This window comes from Giraffa tippelskirchi, chromosome 3 (genome assembly GCF_054371585.1).
Source record: "Giraffa tippelskirchi isolate mGirTip1 chromosome 3, T2T-mGirTip1v1.2.pri, whole genome shotgun sequence".
Lineage (NCBI taxonomy): Eukaryota > Metazoa > Chordata > Mammalia > Artiodactyla > Giraffidae > Giraffa > Giraffa tippelskirchi.
Window position 1 is genome coordinate 69,277,387 of NC_137277.1, and position 22,082 is coordinate 69,299,468.

General features: G+C 38.8%; 1 protein-coding gene across 3 annotated transcripts in view; it reads right to left on the minus strand.

Moving 5' to 3' along the window:
• Positions 1–1,606: 1,606 nt before the first annotated feature.
• PMS1 (PMS1 homolog 1, mismatch repair system component) overlaps positions 1,607–22,082 on the minus strand; it is a 243,643-nt gene continuing 223,167 nt past the window's right edge. For all 3 annotated transcript variants that reach the window (XM_081579345.1, XM_081579353.1, XM_081579352.1), the window contains one exon: positions 1,607–3,002. The gene's annotated coding sequence lies outside the window, so the exon portion shown is untranslated. The remainder of the gene's footprint in view (positions 3,003–22,082) is intronic.

The following is a 22,082-nucleotide window of genomic DNA, read 5'->3' on the forward strand; positions in this document are numbered from 1 at the left end:
CTCAAAATTCTCCAAGCCAGGCTTCAGCAATACGTGAACCGTGAACTTCCAGATGTTCAAGCTGGTTTTAGAAAAGGCAGAGGAACCAGAGATCAAATTGCCAACATACAATGGATCATCGAAAAAGCAAGAGAGCTCCAGAAAAATATCTATTTCTGCTTTATTGACTATGCCAAAGCCTTTGACTGTGTGGATCACAATAAATTGTGGAAAATTCTTCAAGAGATGGGAATACCAGACCACCTGACCTGTCTCTTGAGAAACCTGTACGCAATTTAGGAAGCAACAGTTAGAACTGGACATGGAACAACAGACTGGTTCCAAATAGGAAAAGGAGTACGTCAAGGCTCTATATTGTCACCCTGCTTATTTAACTTATATGCAGAGTACATCATGAGAAACACTGGGCAGGAGAAGCACAAACTGGAATCAAGATTGCCAGGAGAAATATCAATAACCTCAGATATGCAGATGACACCACCTTTATGGCAGAAAGTGAAGAGGAACTAAAAAGCCTCTTGATGAAAGTGAAAGAGGAGAGTGAAAAGTTGGCTTAAAGCTCAACATTCAGAAAACTAAGATCATGGCATCTGGTCCCATCACTTCATGGGAAATAGATGGAGAAACAGTGGAAACAGTGTCAAACTTTATTTTTCTGGGCTCTAAAATCACTGTAGATGGTGACTGCAGCCATGAAATTAAAAGATGGTTACTCCTTGGAAGGAAAGTTATGACCAACCTAGCATATTAAAAAGCAGAGACATTACTTTGTCAACAAAGGTCCGTCTAGTCAAGGCTATGGTTTTTCCAGTGGTCATGTATGGATGTGAGAGTTGGATGGTGAAGAAAGCTGAGCACTGAAGAATTGATGCTTTTGAACTGTGGTGTTGGAGAAGACTCTTGAGAGTACCTTGGACTGCAAGGAAATCCAACCAGTCCATCCTAAAGGACATCAATCCTGGGTGTTCATTGGAAGGACTGATGTTGAAGCTGAAACTCCAGTACTTTGGCCACCTCATGCAAAGAGTTGACTCACTGGAAAAGACCCTAATGCTGGGAAGGATTGGGGGCAGGAGGAGAAGGGCGACAGAGGATGAGATGGCAAGATGGCATCACTGACTCGATGGACATGAGTTTCGGTAAACTCTGGGAGTTGGTGTTGGACTGGGAGGCCTGGTGTGTCCATGGAGTCGCAAAGAGTCGGACATGACTGAGCAACTGAACTGAACTGAAGTGAATTTATATATGTCACTGCTACTTTCTCAATTCATCCCCACCTCTCCCTCCCCCTCTGGTGTCCACAAGTCTGTTCTCCACATCCACATCTCTATTTCTGCCCTGTAAATAAGTTCATCAGTACCACTTTTCTAAACTTCATATATACACGTTAATATATGATATTTTTCTCTTCTTGACTAACTCAACATTATTCTGATTATAGTAAGTCCTCTACACACAAATAAGTTCTGTTCTGAGGGCACATTCATAAATTCAGTTTCGTCTGTAAGTCCAACAAAGTTAGCCTAGGTACCAAAGTAACACAATCATCTATATAGCACTGTACTGTAACAGGTTTATAATTCTTTTCACACAAATGATACATACAAACACACAAAAATAAACATTTTTAGTCTTATAGTACAGTACCTTGAAAAGCACAGTAGTACAGTATAAGAGTTGGCATCGAGTGGACAGGGAAGAAGAATTACTGACTGGAGGAGGGAGAGGAGGTGGGAGATGGCAGAGCTGAAGGATTGTCAGCAATAGAAGACAGAGGGCAAGCTGCAGTTTAACTCACGCCTGTTGGTTCTGGTTCCTTGCTGGATTCAATCCTATCTACCTTCTTGAGAAAAGATCCAGTGATGTCTGTGTGGTAGCTCTTTTTTTTTCATCATGGATGACACAGTAGCCCTGGACTGCATTCTGAACAGCTGCTGCAACCTTCCTGCAGTGTTCTACATTTGGGTCCTGTGCCTCAAAAGCTAACAGTGCCTCTTCCAATGAAGAAAATTCCCCTGCCATCTCCTGCATCATGGGTCTCTCTGGTTCTTCAGTTACTTCTTCCTCTTGTCTCTCTTCATCCTTTATCTGGGCCTCCAATTCCATCAGGTTTCATTAGTAAGCTCCTCGTGTTGCATGGCAAGGAGTTCAGTGAAGTTGTTCTCTTGCAGATCTAGCCCCAGCTTCTCTCTGAAGGCCACTGAGTTGCCGAAGACCTCTTTGGACTCCTCATCCAAACACACATTTGCATCTTTGAAAGCTCGCAACTTGAACGTTTGTATGTAGGGGACTTACTGTATTGCCTCATATAGTTTTGCTATTCTTTTTACTCTTACCTTTCTATATTATGATGACTTTTAATTGATGAATTTATTAGTTCATTGCATTATTCCAATTATTTATACTTCTGGGCTTGTTACTATAACCTTATTTTGTGCTATTTGTCCTGCTTTTCTCCTTTGCTTCTATTACTTTCTTGTCTTTTGAGTGGGAAGGAGAATTAAGACTTTTAGACTAGAGGTTATGCATTATGTTCTTACTTGTGGTTACCCTTAAGATTTTGTAATATGTGCTTAACAAATTCTATCTTAAGACATTGTCTTAGCTTTCTGAATTAATAAGCTACTCAAAGATACAGATCCTTAACAAAAAGCATTTCTTCATTTGATCTTGACATGAGCAGTCCAGGTTAACAGCAGTCCAGGATATATGGATGTCTGTTCCATGATATCACTCCAGGCTCTGGCCTGCTTCCATGTCATTGCACCATCATCTGCTGGGATGCTGTTCTCGTCTGCATGGTCAACGCTGGACTGCTGCCACATCTATGTTACATAGGAAGGACAAATAGGGGAAAAATCCAGTGCAAGCCATTTTCTTTCAAGCCAGTGAGGCAGCAGTTACCCAGCGTTCCTGTCTAAAAGCAAGTAGTCAGTCACATGGCAATATCCATCCGTGAGTCAGACTCGGAAATGTAGTCTTTTGCTGCCAAGACCAAGTACCTAGAGAGAAAGGGAGAATAGACCTTTTGGAGATAACCAGAAGTCTGGTCATTTAAATACCTATGCCTACTTTTTTTCCACACATAGAAAAGGTCTGTTGCCTCTTTATGAAACACAATCCAAGATCCCACCTAATCCAAAGTCCAAACATCCAGGTGCTGCAAAATTCTCTCCATTCAGTTCATATGAGGTGCCTTTTAGTCCTATGAACAATATGCTAATAGAAATTATACAAATCTGAACCCTACTACACTGTGATGGAAGACCCTCTGGATAAAGGAAAAACTAGAACTACAGAGTAGTCACCTGCCCACAGAAGGGAGAAAAATCATGCTGAGCAGGAATTACAAAGAACCTCTTGGCCTAGTAGCAAAGAAGGTTTTATGGTTACAGACCGGTTCTAATCTATTAGAAAAATTCTCCTATTAACTATGGGCTCTGCCTTTGCCTTCTAGACATTCTTCATTGTTCCTAATTTTCTGTGGTCCTATGTGATTTTGGAGAGAATGTAGTAGGGTAGATTAGGAATGCAGGAGTGTACTGTTTTTATATTCTACTTCATTGCTAGAGCAGGTTTGGGAGCCTGAGGGTTGCATCAAGGATTGAAAAACCACAGTCTTTCACAAGATATTACTTATAGACTTGTTGGAAATGTAATTTGCAAAACACCTTATTCGGCTTTGGTTCTGTTTATTTCCTATTTGTTTATACGCCAGAAATCCCATCAAAATTTGGGTTTTGTTCTTTTTCTAGGCAAAGTTTCTAAACCAGCTCTTGCTTGTCTTCCTGCCCTCTCTCCCTCTTTCTCATTTCGGTGATGGCTACTTTGAGGCTATCTCAACAGTGGGTTTAGGTTGGAAGGCAACACCTGCAGTCTGATCTTTGTCAAAAGACTGTCTTTCTTTGATGAAGATTTAGGGAAAAGTTGCAAGTCACAGTTTTATCTCATGCTATTTCTTATAATACATTACTAAAAGCAATAAGGAATATGTGGTCACTACTCTTGTTGCTTTTAGCAAGGTATTATAAGAAAAAGATGAGCTAAGGCAAGAATATGCCAATTTGCAAGCAGAGAAGGAAGGGGATACAGAATCCAGAAATTTGAGCCTTACAAGCTGGAAAAGCCAACTGCTTCTGTACCCCACACAACGTAAGATCTACTGCCTCACTGCTAAGCCCTAAATTTTGCTAAGCCAAATGCCCCATATTTTAGGTTCCTATGATTGTTGCACTCCACCTGTAGGGACCAATTTAGTTAATGCTAAGGTTAAGCTGCTCTAAGAAATAAATTTAAAAATACGAAGAGTTAAGTAATATAAATCTCTATCTCATGTAATGGTCACAAGTTAGAGTCAGGTCTGCTCTTCTCAGTCATTCAGGGACCCAGATGATTCCATTCGGTTGTTCCACTGTCCCCTATGTCTGTATTTGTATGTGCAAAGCTAGGTCTCTATATTTTCCATGCCCAAACATCAGAAAGGAGGAAGAGAATTCAAGGATAAACAATTTCTTTTCAGAAAACAAGAAAGGGGCATACATGACTCCAACTCACATAAGATTGGTGAGAACTCAACATACAACCACCTCGCTGTATGGGGGTCAGGGAAGTATGGTCTCTAATTAAATGGCCATGTGCCAAAGAAGGAGAGGAGATAAGATTTTGAATCTGATCCCCTTTTAGGAGGGATACCACACCTACAAATCTCTGCTTCTCAAATACAGCTCTGAAAATATTTTAACTACAGCCAGCTCTCTTTCAGTTTATATGCTTTAGCTTAAGAGTTTTGTTTTTGTCATACTTGAAAACCTTCCCAAAGAGATAATACTGTTATTTTTTATATGTATATGTTTAGATTTACTTACAAGTTTATCAATTTATTTGCACTTTTTTTTTTTTGGCATTGTATCAGTTTTCCTATTATTGTAAAATGAATTACCAGAAGCTTAGCAGCTTAAAACAACATTCACTCATTAGCTCACAGTTCTGTAAGTCAGATGTCTGACAAGGCAAGGAGGGGTTCTTTGCTATGAGTATCACAAGGCTGATATCAGGTTGTCAGCTAGACTCAGCAAGACTCATAAGGAGGCTTTGGGGCTCATTATTGGAGCCCAAGGCTTTCAAGTTCACTTTTTTTTAATTGGAGGATAACTGCTTTACAATGTTCTGTTGGTTTCTGCCATACAACAATGTGAATCAGCTCTAAGTATACATATGTCCCCTCCTTCTTGAACCTCCCTCCCACCCCCACTCCACCCCACCCCTCTGGGCTGTCACAGAGCACTGGGTTGTCAAGATCACATTTTTGTTGGAAGAATTCAGTTTCTTGGTGTTGTACAACTGAGGTCCCCATTTTCTTGCTGGCCATCATACATAGGCAACTGTCAGCTCTTTTCCACATGGCCCCTATAGGCGGTTCACAGAATGGATGTGTGTTTTTGAGGTCATACAGATAGTGTCAATTTGACTTCCTCTTTTGCAATACACGAAAGATACGCCTGTGTGTGTATATATATCTGTGTGTGTGTGTGTGTGTGTGTGTTATACTAGACTCTCAACTGCTCTTTGAATCAGTCATAACAGCTTACTGAATCAAATAAATTCTTTGGTACTTGTCATTTTTATGCATATGACTTGTGTTTTTTAATCTTTTTGAAAGCTGTACTTTAAGAGTGGCATCCAGAAAAGAAGCCAGCTTGCTACAGATTGCCTTATAATAACAACTGCTGGTCATCAAGCCCCACAGATAAATAAGAGCCTGAAATCTGATTTTTGGTACCTCACTATTAAATATGAAAAATGAATTTACATTTAGCCTCCAGTATGAAAATATAGCCAAAAGAAGCAATCAAATCAAGAATAGACTGAGAGAATGTTAGGAGCGAAGAAAACTTAAAAGAAATGATATTTAAATTCTCAGAGAAACTTCCACTTCTGGACATGATGGAGTCAGCACATTCAACCCTGTCCCTTTTGCTGATTACAGTGAAAAACCTATGGACAAAATACACAAGGCAATTATCAGAAGATGGTAAAAAAGAGAGAAAAGAAGGTAGATTAGGTACCAAGGAATCTGAGAAATCGCCTGTGTGAGATGATTTTTTTTTTCCTGTTTGTTGCTTGTCTCCTATATGTGCAATGGGCACAGACCAAGACAAAACAAAACAAAAGCACCAAGGAAAACCCATTTTTTTCTAGTGTCAAAGGACTAGGAAAAGGATGGCTTTGTAGAATGCAACCCATCTAATTACATCCTCCCAACTCCAGACAGGCATCATGAAAGGAACAGTGCCTCTCTCCCTCTATACCAGGCACTGTGGGAATGGAGCTCCACTGACAATTTTGGTCTTGCACTAAGCATAAGAGCAAAGAGCAGCATCCCATCTCCTTCCAAACTAGACATGGGGCGGAGGGAGGATCAAAGAGAGAAGAAGTAGAGAAAGGGATTCCTGAATATGTCTACAAAGCCCTGGGCACAATGTCAAGTGGCCCTGGCATGAAACAGAAAAGAATCAACACTGTAAAAGTTGTAAAAAATGAACTATAATGCAGACTATTACCAGGTTTCAAACCGACCTCTGGATAGTAGAGAGACATGTCAGATTTGCACTACAATTGCTTTGGAAACTAAACTGTCATTCAAGCCACAGTCAACAAAAAATGGGTCAGGATGTGTGTTCTGAACCTAAAAGGGATGACTGTCTGCTAGAAGAGAGGAGTTAAATAGAAACTATATTCTCACAACATAATACTCAAAATATCCAAGATACAATTCAAAAGTACACATCACATCAAGAAGCAGTAAAATTTAAATTTGAATGAGAAAAGATAATCAATACATATCATGACTGAGATAATACGGCTGCTGGAATTATCAAACAATCACTTTTTTTTTCAGTTGCATTGTGCAGCTCGTGGAATCTTAATTCCCTGACTAGGGGATTGAACCTGGGCCCTTGGCAGTGAAAGTGCAAAGTTCTAATCACTGGACCAGCAGGAAATTCCCCCTCAAACAATGATTTTAAAGAGCTATCATACAAATGCTCCAAGAAGTAATTACAAACACTCTTGAGACAAGTGGGAAAACTGAAAATTTCAGAAAAGAAATGGAAGATAAAAAGAAGAACCAAAGGAAAATTTTAGAACTGAAAAATACAATAACCAAGCTGAAATAAATCACTAGATGAACTCAGTGAAAGAATGGAGATGACAGAAAAAGAGTCAGTAAACTAGAAGATAAGTCAATAGTAACTAACAAATATAAGCAAGTGAGAAAAGAGATTTTTTAAAAAGAACTGCACCTCAGGGACTAGTTAGGACAATAACAAAAGCTCTCATATCCATGTTACTGCAGTTTTACAAGAAGAAAAAGAATGCTGGGGTGAAAAACTTTTTGAAGAAGTAATGGTTGAAAACTTCCCAAATCTGATAAAAGACAGAAGATATAAACTTACAGGTTCAAGAAGCTTAGTGAACTCACTAAGTTCAGTTCAGTTCAGTCGCTCAGTCGTGTCCGACTCTCTGCGACCCCATGAATTGCAGCACGCCAGGCCTCTCTGTCCATCACCAACTCCCGGAGTTTACCCAAACCCATGTTCATCGAGTTGGTGATGCCATCCAACCATCTCATCCTCTGTCGTCCCCTTCTCCTCCCGCCCCCAATCCTACCCAGCATTAGGGTCTTTTCCAATGAGTCAACCCTTCGCATGAGGTGGCCAAAGTATTGGAGCTTCAGCTTCAACATCAGACCTTCCAATGAACACCCAGGATTGATCTCTTTTAGGATGGATTGATTGGATCTCCTTGCAGTCCAAGAAACTCTCAAGAGTCTTCTCCAACACCACAGTTCAAAAGCATCAATTCTGCGGCGCTCAGCTTTCTTCACCGTCCAACTCTCACATCCATACATGACCACTGGAAAAACCATAGTCTTGACTAGATGGACTTTTGTTGGCAAAGTAATGTCTCTGCTTTTAAACATGCTATCTAGGTTGGCCATAACCTTCCTTCCAAGGAGTAAGCGTCTTTGAATTTCATGGCTGCAGTCACCATCAGCAGTGATTCTGGAGCCCAAAAAAGTAAAGTCTGACACTGTTTCCACTGTTTCCCCATCTATTTCCCATGGAGTGATGGGACCAGATGCCATGATCTTAGTTTTCTGAACGTTGAGCTTTAAGCCAACTTTTTCACTCTCCTCCTTCACCTTCATCAAGAGGCTCTTTAGTTCTTCTTCACTTTCTGCCATAAGGGTGGTGTCATCTGCATATCTGAGGTTATTGATATTTCTCCCGGCAATCTTGATTCCAGCTTGTGTTTCTTCCAGCCCAGCGTTTCTCATGATGTACTCAGCATAGAAGTTAAATAAGCAGGGTGACAATATACAGCCTTGACGTACTCCTTTTCCTATTTGGAACCAGTCTGTTCTTCCATGTCCAGTTCTAACTGTTGCTTCCTGACCTGCATACAGGTTTCTCAAGAGACAGGTCAGATGATCTGGTATTCCCATCTCTTTCAGAGTTTTCCACAGTTTATTGTGATCCACACAGTCAAAGGCTTTGGCATAGTCAATAAAGCAGGAATAGATGTTTTTCTGGAACTCTCTTGCTTTTTCGATGATCCAGCGGATGTTGGCAATTTGATCTCTGGTTCCTCTGCCTTTTCTAAAACCAGCTTGAACATCTGGAAGTTCACGGTTCACATATTGCTGAAGCCTGGTTTGGAGAATTTTGAGCATTACTTTACTAGCATGTGAGATGAGTGCATGAACTCACTAAAGAAATCAGTAAATAGGATAAGCCCAAAGAAACTGATGCTCAGATATCATAACCAAATTTCTGAAAAAGTAAAAACAAAGAAAAACTCTTGAAAGCAGCCATTGATAAACAATACAGTACCTGAAGGGGATCAATAACAGTGGATTCCGCATAATAAATCAAGAGGCTAGAAGGAGGGGGCATGTAGGGGTAAGGCTTCATGGCATTGGTCTTGACAATGATTACCACAAGCACAGGCCAAAAAAAAGCAAAATAAAAAAATAAGACTACATGAAACTAAAAAGCTCTTGTAGAGCAAAGGAAAGAAATCAACAGAGTGAAAAGACAACCTATGGAATGAGAGAAAATATCTGCAAAGCATATAACTGAAAAGGGCAAATTTCGAAAATATATAAGGAACCTCTACAACTCAGCAGCAGGAAAAATTAATAACCATATTAAAAAGTGGACTTCCAAGGAGTCATATACAAATGACTAACAGGTATAGGAAAAGGTGTTCAAAGTCACTAATCATCAGAGAAATGGAAATCAAAAACACAATGAGATTACTTCATATCTGTGAGGATGGCCATTAAAAAAAAATACACAGAAAATAATACTGTAAGGATGTGAAGAAACTGGAATTCTTTTGAACAGTTGGTGGGAATATAACATGTGCAGCTGCTTTGGAGAATGGTGTGGAAGTGCCACAAAATAAAACAAAACATAAAACACAGAACTACCATATGACCCAGTAGCTTACTTCCAGGTATTATTAGAAAAACTGAAATCAGGGTATCAAGGAGATATCTGTACTCCCATATTTACTGCAGCATTGCTCACAATAGCCAAGAAGTAGAAACAAGCTAAATGTCCATAACAGATTAATGATAAAGACAACATGGTATATACATACAACAAATATTATTTAGTCACTAAAAAGAAAGAAACTCTGTAATATGTTACAACATGGATGAAATTTGAGGATATTATGTTAAATGGAGTAAGCCATTAACTAAAGCCATTAAGTAAGTCACAGAAAGACAAATACTAAACACTTCCACTTACATGAGTTATCTAAAATAGTCAAATTCATCAAAGTACAAAACAGAATGGGGTAGTTAGCAGAAACTGGAACGAAGGGGAAATGAGAAGCTGCTGTTCAACGTGTGTAAAGTTTCTGATATGTAAGATGCAAAACTTCTAGAGATTTCTGCACAACACTGTGTTAACTGTAAACAATACTGTATTCTTAAAAATTCAGAGGATAAATCGCACATTATATGTTTTTTTCACAACTGAAAACAAAAAGCGACAGTATATTTTTAAAGTGCTGAAAGGAAAAAAACTGTCATAAAGAATTGAACATGTCAGATGGTAACGATAACCCTATATGCGAGACAGAATAAGAGACACAGATGCATAGAACAATTTTATGGACTCTGAGGGAGAAGGTGAGGGTGGGACGTTCTGGGAGAATAGCATTGAAACATGTATATTATCGTATGTGAAACAGAACACCATTCCATGTTCGATGCATGAGACAAGGGCTCAGAGCCGGGGCAATGGGATGACCCAGAGGGATGGGATGGGGAGGGAGGTGGGTGGGGGGTCCAGGAAGGGGAACACATGTAAACCCATGGCTGATTCATGTCAATGTATGGCAAAAACTATTACAATATTGTAAAGTAATTAGCCCCCAACTAAAATAAATAAAATTTATAAAAAAAAAAACAAACAAACAAACAAAAAGAATTGAACATGTCAAGTAAAATGTGCAAAAGTGATTCAATAGGGAAAAGATAATATCAGAACAATTTGACAACTACCTGTGGGAGAAACAAAGCAGAGCAAGACAGAGAGATATTCATGAACTCAGCCTAAATCTCACACCTTATACAAAAAGTAATACAATATGGATCATGGACATAAATGTCAAACGTGTTAACAATAAAACTTTCAAAAGAAAAGGTAAGAGAAAATTTTACCTAATCATGACCTAACATTAAGCAAAGAGTTCTTAGACATGATACCAAAAGCACAATCCATAAAAAATAAGTTAATTAGATTTTGTCAAAATTAAAAACTGCTCAGTGAAAAATATTTGTCAGGGAATGATAACACAAGACAGAGACTGTTAGAAAATATATGCAAATCACATATAAACCATCAGAGAGGATAAAAAATAAGACAATAAGAGAATCTTTTCATCGTTAAAAAGAAGTTCCAGAAAAAGAAGAGAAATTAAATTGAGGGGAAAGTATCAAAGAAATAACTTTTAAAACTTCCAAACACTGAAGAACATAGGTCTTAAGGCTGAAAGTACACAATGAATGTCCATGAAAATTAAAGACAGGAGATCTAGAAGAAGGAACATCATAAAATTTTAGAAAACTGGGAACACAAAGACAGACTCAGAAGCTTCCTGAGAGAAACAAGTAATATAAAAAGGACCAATAATAAAAATGTCATCAGTTGTTGTTGAAGTTCAGTTGTCCAACTCTTTGCGACCCCAAGGACTGCAGCACCCCAGGCCTCCCTGTCCCTCATCATTTCCCGAAGTTTGCCCAAGTTCATGTCCATTGCATTGGTGATGCCATCCAGCCATCTCATCCTCTGATGCCCTCTTTTCCTTCTGCCTTCAATCATTTCCAGCATCAGGGACTTTTCCAATGAGTTGTCTGTTTGCATCAGATGACCAAAATACTGGAGCTTCAGTTTCAGCATCAGTCCATCCAATGAATATTCAGGGTTGATTTCCTTCAAAATTGACAGGTTTGATCTTCCTGCTGTCCAAGGAACTCTCAGGAGTCTTCTCCAGCACCACAGTTTGAAGGCAACAAATTCTTCGGCACTCTGCCTTCTTTATGGTTCAGGTCTCACAACCATAAGTGACCAACGGGAAGATCATAACCTTGACTATACAGACCTCTGTCAGCAGAGTAATGTCTCTGCTTTGTAATACACTGTTTAGGTTTGTCATAGCTTTCCTGCCAAAAAGCAACTGTCTTCTGACTTCATGGCTGCAGTCACCATCCACAGTGATAATATCAAACTTCTCATCAAAAACATAGGTTTCCCATTAACACTAGGATAATTTCAGAACAAAAGCCCATTACGTGACCTATAGGCTGTGTATATCTAGCTCCTGCCCACCTCTCAGGTCTCTTACGTTTTCTCCTTTCATTCTGCTTTAATTCAGCCATATTGGCTCTTTCCCCCTTCCTTAAGTGGAAGTCTTTTCTTCTCATATCAGCTAGTTTATTTCATCTACTCTTCACATCTCAGTTCAATTATCCTTGTTTCACTTTTCAGTACAATTATCACTTTTAGGGGAGGTTTTTAACTCAAATCTTTCCATTACATGACTATATAGTACTATGTGCTACCCCTTCATAATACTTATTTCAGACATGATTTTTTAATACAATTTTATTAATTCTCAAACATCATCTATTTGAAATACCAGCAGTAATTGATAGCTTATTACTCCCTCCTTGATACATTGTCTTTGTTAGGCTTCCAGGACCCTGCATGCCCCTTTTTTTCCTTAACTGAATACTACTCATTTCCCTCTGAGATTCTTTCACATTTCCAACAACTTCAAAATGCTACAATGTCCCAAGATTCCATCCAAAGCCTCTTTTATTTACCATCGACACCCATTTCAATTTAACTGCTTATTGTAACTTATATGCAGAGTACATCATGAAAAATGCTGGGCTGGATGAAGCACAAGCTGGAATCTAGATTGCTAGGAGAAATATCAACAATCTCAGATATGCAGATGACACCACCCTTATGGCAGAAAGTGAAGAAGAACTAAAGAGCCTCTTGCTGAAGGTGAAAGAGAAGAGTGAAAAAGTTGGCTTAACATTCAAAAAATGAAGATCATGGCATCCGGTCCCATCACTTCATGACAAATAGATGGAGAAAAAGTGGAAACAGTGACAAACTTTATGTTCTTGGGCTCCAAGATCAGTGTAGATGGTGACTGTAGTCAGGAAATTAAAAGATGCTTGCTCCTTGGAAGAAAAGCTATGACCAACCTAGACAGCATATTAATAAGCAGAGACATTACTTCATTGACAAAGGTCCATCTAGTCAAAGCTATGGTTTTTCCAGTAGTCACGTATGGATGTGAGAGTTGGACCATAAAGAAGGCTGAGCGCTGAATAATTGATGCTTCTGAACTATGGTGTTGGAGAAGGCTCTTGAGAGTCCCTTGGACTGCAAGGACATCAAACCAGTCCATCCTAAAGGATATCAACCCAGAATATTCATTGGAAGGACTGATGCTGAAGCTGAAGCTCCAGTACTTTGGCCACCTGATGTGAAGAGCGGACTAACTGGCAAAGACCCTGATGCTGGGAAAGACTGAGAGCAAAAGGAGAAGGGTGCAAGAGGAGAAGGGGGTGATTATATGCTAATCATTCTGGCATGATTGCATGGCATCACCGACTCAATGGACATAAGTTTGAGCAAACTCTAGGAGATGGTGAAGGACAGGGAAGCCTGGTGTGCTTCAGTCCATGGGTTCGCAAAGTGTCGGACATGACTGAGCGTCTGAACAACAACAACAACACAACAGCACATTTCAATAATGTCATCCTTTCTCATGGCTTTAAATACCATTGATAAGTGACAACAAAAGTTAAATTTATAGCTTGGATTTCTCTTTGGAGCTCCAGACTTGAGTGTCTTAATGCTTATCTACTTAGATGCCTAACAGGCATAACACATTTTTCTAGACAAACATCATTTTCAATAACAGCATTCAATATTTGAAATTATAACATCCTTCTGAGATAACTTTAATCATGAAATATCTCTGGATTTCTTCAGTTCAAAGTAGATATTTACATGACAGTTATCAAACTGAGTCCAAAGGAAAGCATTCAATTACATGTCAACACTATAAGCAGAAAAAGGGGAAAAAATCTCTTTGTAAGCTCCATTAGGTTAAGGATAGTGGTCTACATTATTTACTATTAAACATTCAGCAGCAAGCACAATGATAGAAGACTCTCAATAAATATTCAATAAACAAACTTGTACTAGAGAGATCCAGAAAAACATTTATTTCTGCTTTATTGACTATGCCAAAGCCTTTGTGTGGATCACAATAAACTGTGGAAAATTCTGAAAGAGATGGGAATACCCGACCACCTGACCTGCCTCTTGAGAAACCTGTATGCAGGTCAGGAAGCAACGGTTAGAACTGGACATGGAACAACAGACTGGTTCCAAATAGGAAAAGGAGTACGTCAAGGCTCTATATTGTCACCCTGCTTATTTAACTTCTATGCAGAGTACATCATGAGAAACACTGGGCTGGAAGAAACACAAGCTGGAATCAAGATTGCCGGGAGAAATATCAATAACCTCAGATATTCAGATGACATCACTTTTATGGCAGAAAGTGAAGAAGAACTAAAGAGCCTCTTCATGAAAGTGAAAGAGGGGAGTGAAAAAGTTGGCTTAAAGCTCAACGTTCAGAAAACTAAGATCATGGCATCTGGTCCCATCACTTCAAGGGAAATAGATGGGGAAACAGTGGAAACAGTGGCTGACTTTATTTTTTGGGCTCCAAAATCACTGCAGATGGTGATTGCAGCCATGAAATTAAAAGATGCTTACTCCTTGGAAGGAAAGTTATGACCAACCTAGACAGCATATTAAAGAGCAGAGACATTACTTTGTCAACAAAGGTCCGTCTAGTCAAGGCTACGGGTTTTCCAGTGGTCATGTATGGATGTGAGAGTTGGACCATAAAGAAGGCTGAGCACTGAAGAATTGATGCTTTTGAACTGTGGTGTTGGAGAAGACTCTTGAGAGTCCCTTGGACTGCAAGGAGATCCAACCAGTCCATCCTAAAGGAGGTCAGTCCTGGGTGTTCATTGGAAGGACTGATGTTGCAGCTGAAACCCCAATACTTTTGCCCCCTGATGTGAAGAGCTGACTCAGTTGAAAAGACCCTGATGCTGGAAAAGATTGAGGGCAGGAGGAGAGGGGAACTACGGAGGATGAGATGGTTGGATGGCATCATCAACTCAATGGACATGGGTTTGGGTGGACTCTGGGAGTTAGTGATGGACAGGGAGGCCTGGTGTGCTGTGGTTCATGGGGTTGCAAAGAGTCAGACACGACTAAGTGACTGAACTGAACTGAACTAGCTTCTCAGGCTATTTTTTGAGTAGTAAACACTAATGGCGAATTAAAGGCAATTCACGAAGGGAGAAAACTAAATGGCCAATAAATATATGAAAAGTTGATGAACCTCACTAAGAAAATGCAAGTTAGAGCTATATGGAGATATAATTCCATTTTTATTATTACAAAATTTTAAATATCTGACAATACTGAGGATGTGTAGAAACAAACTTTTATATGCTAATGAGTACAAATTGGTATAAATATTTTGGTGAGCAACTTGACAGTATCGTATGAAAATGTGCAGATTCTATGACCAGTATTTCCACTCATAAGCACAAAACTCAAAGAAACTCTGACATAAGAGATATGTAGAAAAATATTCACAGCACTATTGTTTGAAATAGCAACATCTGGATAACCTAAATGACCATCAACAAAGGAATAGATTAATAAATTGAAGCAGTATATCAACACAATGGAATATTACTCAGCAGTGAAAATGAATGAAACAGATGTTTCAACTCAAATATATTGATAAAACACAACATTGAGCAAAAAAGGCAAGTTGCAGAAAAGTATATAGTGATACCATTTATGTGCTAAAGTCACTTCAGTTGTGTCCGACTCTTTGCGACCCCATGAACTGGAGCCCACCAGGCTCCACTGTCCATGGGATCCTCCAGGCAGTACTGGAGTGGGTTGCCATTTCCTTCTCCACTGTTAAAAACAAGCAAAATGATACCATATTGCTAAGGATATGGATATATGAGGATTTAATAAAAGTATTCAGAGAGATATTGGGATGATAGATATAAAATTCAATATAGTGGCAACCTTTGGAGAAAAGTTTGTTTCTGTTAATAAAAGTAGCTCCTTTAAAAAAAGTGCTTTGTCTTTTCTTTTTGGCATTCTGCAGTTACACTGTGATAATGTCTATGTGTGTTATCAGTTCAGGGAAGCACTAGATGTGTAATGAGGAAAACTAAAAACAAAATAGTTCAGAATGACAGGGGCGATCTAGGCTGCCTATCCCGGTTTGATGTGTGGGCTCTCATCCACAGTGTTATTCAGGAACCCAGCTTCCTTCCACCTTGCTGCAGTGACATTCCAACAGTCAAAACCAAGTCTCAGGCATATTCTTGCTTTGGTTTACAGGAAAGGGAAAGAAAATGGAAGTAGCCTGTTTATTCCTTAAGGTCCCCAGCTGAAAACATTGTACACGCAAGAAATTAGGCGTTAAGTCACACTAGACCATACAGAAGATTGGAAAATGTAGAGTAGTTGAAAAGTCCTGTCTTTGGTACTTGACTACTAAGCAAGAGAGAGAAATTGCAAATTAATGAATTTGCAAGTTTGTAAAGTTGTCCTTTACCACTCTACTTACAGATTTCCTTTACTTACTTTGCTTGGGCTTATCTGAGCTAATTGAACTGTGGTATATTTCATAATTTCTGGGGAGTTTTTAGCTATCCTTCATTTTATGTGAAATTTTTGAGATAATTCACATGAAAATGTAAGAAATAACACAGCCAGATCCCCTATCTCTACCCAGTTTCCACTAATGGTAACATCTTACAAAACCATAATTCAGTATCAAAAACAAAATATAGACATATAACCACTAATCTACACAGATTTCCCCAGTTTATCACTTGTGTAGGTCTGTGTATACACCACCACAGTCAAGCTACACAACTGTTCCTTTATCGCAAGAATTGTTAGTGCTGCCCTTTTATGACTACTCTCATCTTCCTCCTCCTTCCCCCTCCCATCCCTAAATCCCGGCAACCACTAGTCTGTTCCCTATTTGCTAAAACGTTGTCATTTTAAAATGTTATATGCTTGTGCTCAGCTGCTTCAGTTGTGCCTGACCCTTTGCGACCCTATGGACTATAGTTTGCCAGGCTCCTCTGTTCATGGGATTCTCCAGGCAAGATATAGAGCGGGCTGGGATGCCCTCCTCCAGAGGACCTTCCCAATCCAGGGATCAAACCCACATCTCCTGTATTGCAGGTGGATTCTTTACCCCTGAGCCACCTGGGGAGCCCGAAATGTTATATAAATGCAATTATACAGTATTTAACCTTTGGGAACTATTTCTTTTGCCACACAGTATAATTTCCTGGATATTTACCCAAGTTGTTGCATGTATCAACAGTTTCTTTTTATTGCTGAGTAGTATTGTATGGTATGGATCTGTTAAGTTTGTTTTACCATTCACCCACTGAAGCATATCTGGGTTATTTCCAAAGCAATGTAAAATGTGGTTGCTACCACTGTATTATAATGATGCAACTTATACACTGTAAAAAAAATCCAGTATTTACAAGGAAGCATCTTACATGATACAGTGTTAAAATTTTTTAAATAGATTTTCATGTAAAGAATTCAGTTTAGTTTTAAAATTGCATATACGTGCTTACTGTAAAAGTTCAAACAGTATCAAACTACATAACAAAGTACAGTACATTATAAAAAGTAAATGTCCACCTTTATGCCTCAACACTAACATCTGTTTTCTCTTCCCAGAAGTGACTACTGTTAATAGTTTAAAGTATATGTGTGTCTTGGATCTGGTCAGACCTAAAAGTTTTTCAGTTGATTACTTTTCATTCGTGAAAAATCATATTACCTGCTTGTAGTAGTCTGTTTCTTCCCCAATATTAATCCTGCTTACATTCCTGCTTTTATAAAAATGTTGCAAGTGAAAAAAATAGGTAGTGTTTTTAATTTCCACATTTAATATTTGTAACATTTACATATTCATGTATTCTAATACGGTTTTCAGCAATTTTCATTGTTTACATTAGATTGATAACATTATCTATGAAAATATTAATGTTCAAACCATTTGTATGAGAATTCATTGTACATGTATCAACATAGTTTTAAATATGGCCTACTTGAGCATGATACTTTGTTACAAAGCATTTTAAAATGTAAGAACCTTGACAAGATGTAATGATACCATCCACTAGGAGGTAGGTGAAATCAGGATTTTGACCTATTGAATATATGCGGTGTGGAGGGCCAGGAGAAGGAGAGGGAGCTGGTGTATGTTTCCTAGCCAGGGAATAGCTGTTAACCTGATTAGCCATATTCCAGAACAAATACTGGGGTATGTGTGTGTGCAAAGATCATGGGTATGGCCCTCCCTCCCTTGTCTTCTTCTTTATAAGGCTGCAATTGGTATGAGGACCTGATTAGAAGGAGAAGGAATCTATATTTATTCCCTGGCTTGTTTATTCCCTCTGAATCCCATGAGGTAGAATTTGGGCATTTCAAAGCACTGGCCAGACAATAATGGTCAAAGACTGGGCAACACACCAGGATCATATTCTAAAATCTGACATAGGCTGAAGTGCAAACCTGGGCATTATTTGGAACAGAAAATAGAAAAGGCATACATTTTTTATCTAGTCAGGAGTTGGAGTTAACAACTTCTTATGGCTGTTATCAAAAAAGGCATCTCTGTAGGCCTGCTATACTTCTATTGAAAGTAATAATAAATATCAAAGGATCAGCCACAGAGGTGGGGTCAGATCTCACTATCCTGACCTTGATATCCTCTGGCTAGTCAGATGACAGGTCTCACTGAAGAAAATTCAAAAGCTGTCTGCATCAGCATATTTCTTTTTAAAAACAGTGAAAGTCTGTCAGAGGTTAAGGCTTAATTAGTGTCCCGGAATCTGACCAATTATGTTAATTTATACTCTTCTCCAGAAAAGAGCAAGGAAAGAATCTTCCCTTCCAAGGGGTAGAGTCCCTCTTTTGCTTTACCTTAAGACTGAAAACTAGTAATGACTGGGTTAACAGACTGGAAATAAAAGTGTGTGTGCTGGGAGGGAGGCAGGGGCGCAGGAGCTCTATCAGCTCTTTCTGCTTTTTGCTCACCCCACCTCTTTGCTCTTCCCAAGTTTGTTTATTTCCTTGGGGTGGAGGGGCTGTATATTCTACTCCAGTTTATCTGAGTACCCTAGCCTCAGGTTTGGAGTATCAGATACAAGATAATCTAATAATACACAGATACAAGATAATCTAATAACAGATGGATTTGGATTTTTCCACTTTGCAGTTGACTCTCATGTATATATTTTCCCTCAGGAATCTTATGAAAATGGGTAGTTTTAGTCAAGAAAGATTTAGGCATGTGGGTCTCTTGAGCTAAAATCTAACAGCAGGTATTCAATAAAGTGTAGTTATTATCAGGTACTGATCAAACATATGATATGTACCAAAGATAAAAATTAATGAGACTAACTTGAACTGGGTCCTGCAAGGCAAGTGAACTCTGACTGAATGCAAAAACATATTTTCTTTCATTTTTAAAAATTCTTTTGAATGCCTATAGGCAGAAGTGGCTCAGTAGTATCTTCCTGTGAAAAGAATGTGAAAAAAACCTACACAAATGTTACATTAAGATTCTTTTCATTTTATGAAGAGAACATTGAATTTAATAAGTAATGATACCACAAATATTTCTGGGGATGTATTTTTTCATTTCAAATGAATATAACATTAGCTACTCCTTCCAATAAAAAATTATAAATGGATTTTAAGTTAATGAATCATGAAATATTTTTGTTGAGTTACAAGTGAACCAAATGGTCCTATTTATTTTAACACCTGGAAGAAGTCAGGATATGCACAGCTGGCTGTGAGCTTGTCACACATTCCTAAGTTTACAATTACTACTAGTGTTCTCCAAAGTCCACTGACAAACAGTTGCAGGTGGCCAAGATGTTTGTGTGCAGGAACAGCTTTACTCAGCAAAATCTAATAATGTATCAATAACAGTATTTACTTTTGAAACTATCAGTTTCTAAGAATGGCAATTTCTATTTTCTTTAAATTATTTGAAACATGCTTGGGTCTGCTAAAAAGAAATTTGCAAAATCTCTCTAATTTCAAGCAAATTTCAGCAAATAAAAGAGCATTTAAGAATACTGTCAAAGAGAAAGTTGATCTGCTGAAGTCTAACTATTTAGAATATTCTTATGGTGGAAATAGCCACACCCTCAAAGTATAATGAAGGTTACCTATAAAATTCATTCTCTAGAGATCATTTTTAGGTGAAGTGCAGCTAGCACTCCAGAGGAGGGAAAAATTATTTTATAAAAAAGTCATTCTCAGATTGTTAGATGATATAGAAATTTAAGTTTCTACAGTAATTTTAATTGTTTTATATAATGCACTTTAATCAACCCTCTGACAATGTTTTCATAATGGCAATGCACATGTGGGCTTCATTCATTCAACATCATAAACAATAAACAAATGGTGTAGCTAAGTAGTTAAGAGTTAGATTCTGAATCCAGATGCCTTGTATATATCTTAGTTCTGCCAGTTGTTTATTAGTCATTAGACCTTGGGAAAGTCATTCAGCTTCTGGGCATCAATTTCTTCAACTGTAAAAATGAGAGTATTAACAAATCTATCTCATAGATTGTTGTGAAGAATGAATGAATCAATATATATAGGAAAGTCTAATAAAATGACTAAAATGTATAAAATAATATAAATGTCAGCTGCCTTTAATTATTGCTATTATTGTCATTGCCAATGAGATATCACCTTATACCTGTCAAAATGGCTCTCATCAGAAAGACTACAAAAAAATGTTGGTAAATATGTGGAGAAAAGGGAACCACATACTAGTGGGAATATAAATTGATTCAGCCACTATGGAAAACAGTATGCAGGTTCCTCAAAACCTAAAAATGTTACAGAAGTGCCATGCTGCTGCTGCTGCTGCTAAATCGCTTCAGTTGTGTCCCACTCTGTGCGACCCCACAGTCAGCAGTCCACCAGGCTTCGCTGTCCCTGGGATTCTCCAGGCAAGAATACTGGAGTGAGTTGCCATTTCCTTCTCCAGTGCATGAAAGGGAAAAGTGAAAGTGAAGTTGCTCAGTCGTGTCCGACTCTTAGTGACCCCATGGACTGTAGCCTACCAGGCTCCTCCGTCCATGGGATTTTCCAGGCAAGAGTACTGGAGCGGGGTGCCATTGCCTTCTCCACAGAAGTGCCATATGACCCAGCAATTCCAATACTGAGTATATGTCTGAAAAAAATGAAAACACTAATTCAAAAAGATACATGCATCTCAATGCTAATAGCAGCATTATTTACAATAGACAAGATATGAAAGCAATTTAAGTGTCCATCAACAGATGCATGAATAAAGAAGATGTGGTGTACACACACACACACACACACACACACACACACACACACACACACACAGTGGAATATTACCAAGCCATAAAAAAGAATAAATTTTTGCCATTTGCAATGATATGGATGGAGTTGGAGGGTATTGGGCTTCCCTGGTGGCTCAGATGGTAAAAAATATGCCCACAATGTGGGAGACCTGGGTTCGATCTCTGAACTGGGAAGATCCCCTGGAGGAGGGTATGGCAACCCACTCCAGTATTCTTGCCTGGAAAATCCCCATGGACGGAGGATCCTAGTGGGCTACAGTCCATGGGTCACACAGAGTCAGACACGACCGAGTGACTAAGCACAGCACGGAGGGTATTGTGCTTAGTGAAATAGGTCAGACAGAGAAAGACAAATACTGCATGTTATCATTTATATGTGGAATCTAAAAAACAAAACAAACTAGAGAATACAGCAAGAAACAAACTCACAGATACAGAGAACAGACGTGTGGTTCCCATGAGGAGAGGTAAAGTGGAGAGGGGCAATACAGGGGTAGGGGGTAAAGAGGTAGTACATAGCACTGTTTTACTATGTCTTAAAGAAATAAATACAATGATATATTGAACAGCATAGGGAATATAGCCACTGTTTTTATTACTATAAATAAGAGTATAATCCATAAAATTTTGGGGTGACTATTGTATACCTGATTCTAATAATGTAAACCAACTATATATGTCAATAAAATATATTGTTGCTGCTATCTGAGCACCATGTCCTCCTCCAGGGGATCTTCCTGACCCAGGGATCTAACCTGTGTCTCTTATGCCTCCTACACTGGCAGGTGGGTTCTTTACCACTAACACCACCTGGGAAGCCCGGGAATGCCATCACACTTAAAAATAGGCACCAAGGCATGAGGGCTTCCCTTGTAGCTCAGTTGGTGAAGAATCTGCCTGTAATGCAGGAGATCTGGGTTGGATTCCTGAGTTGGGAAGATCCCCTGGAGAG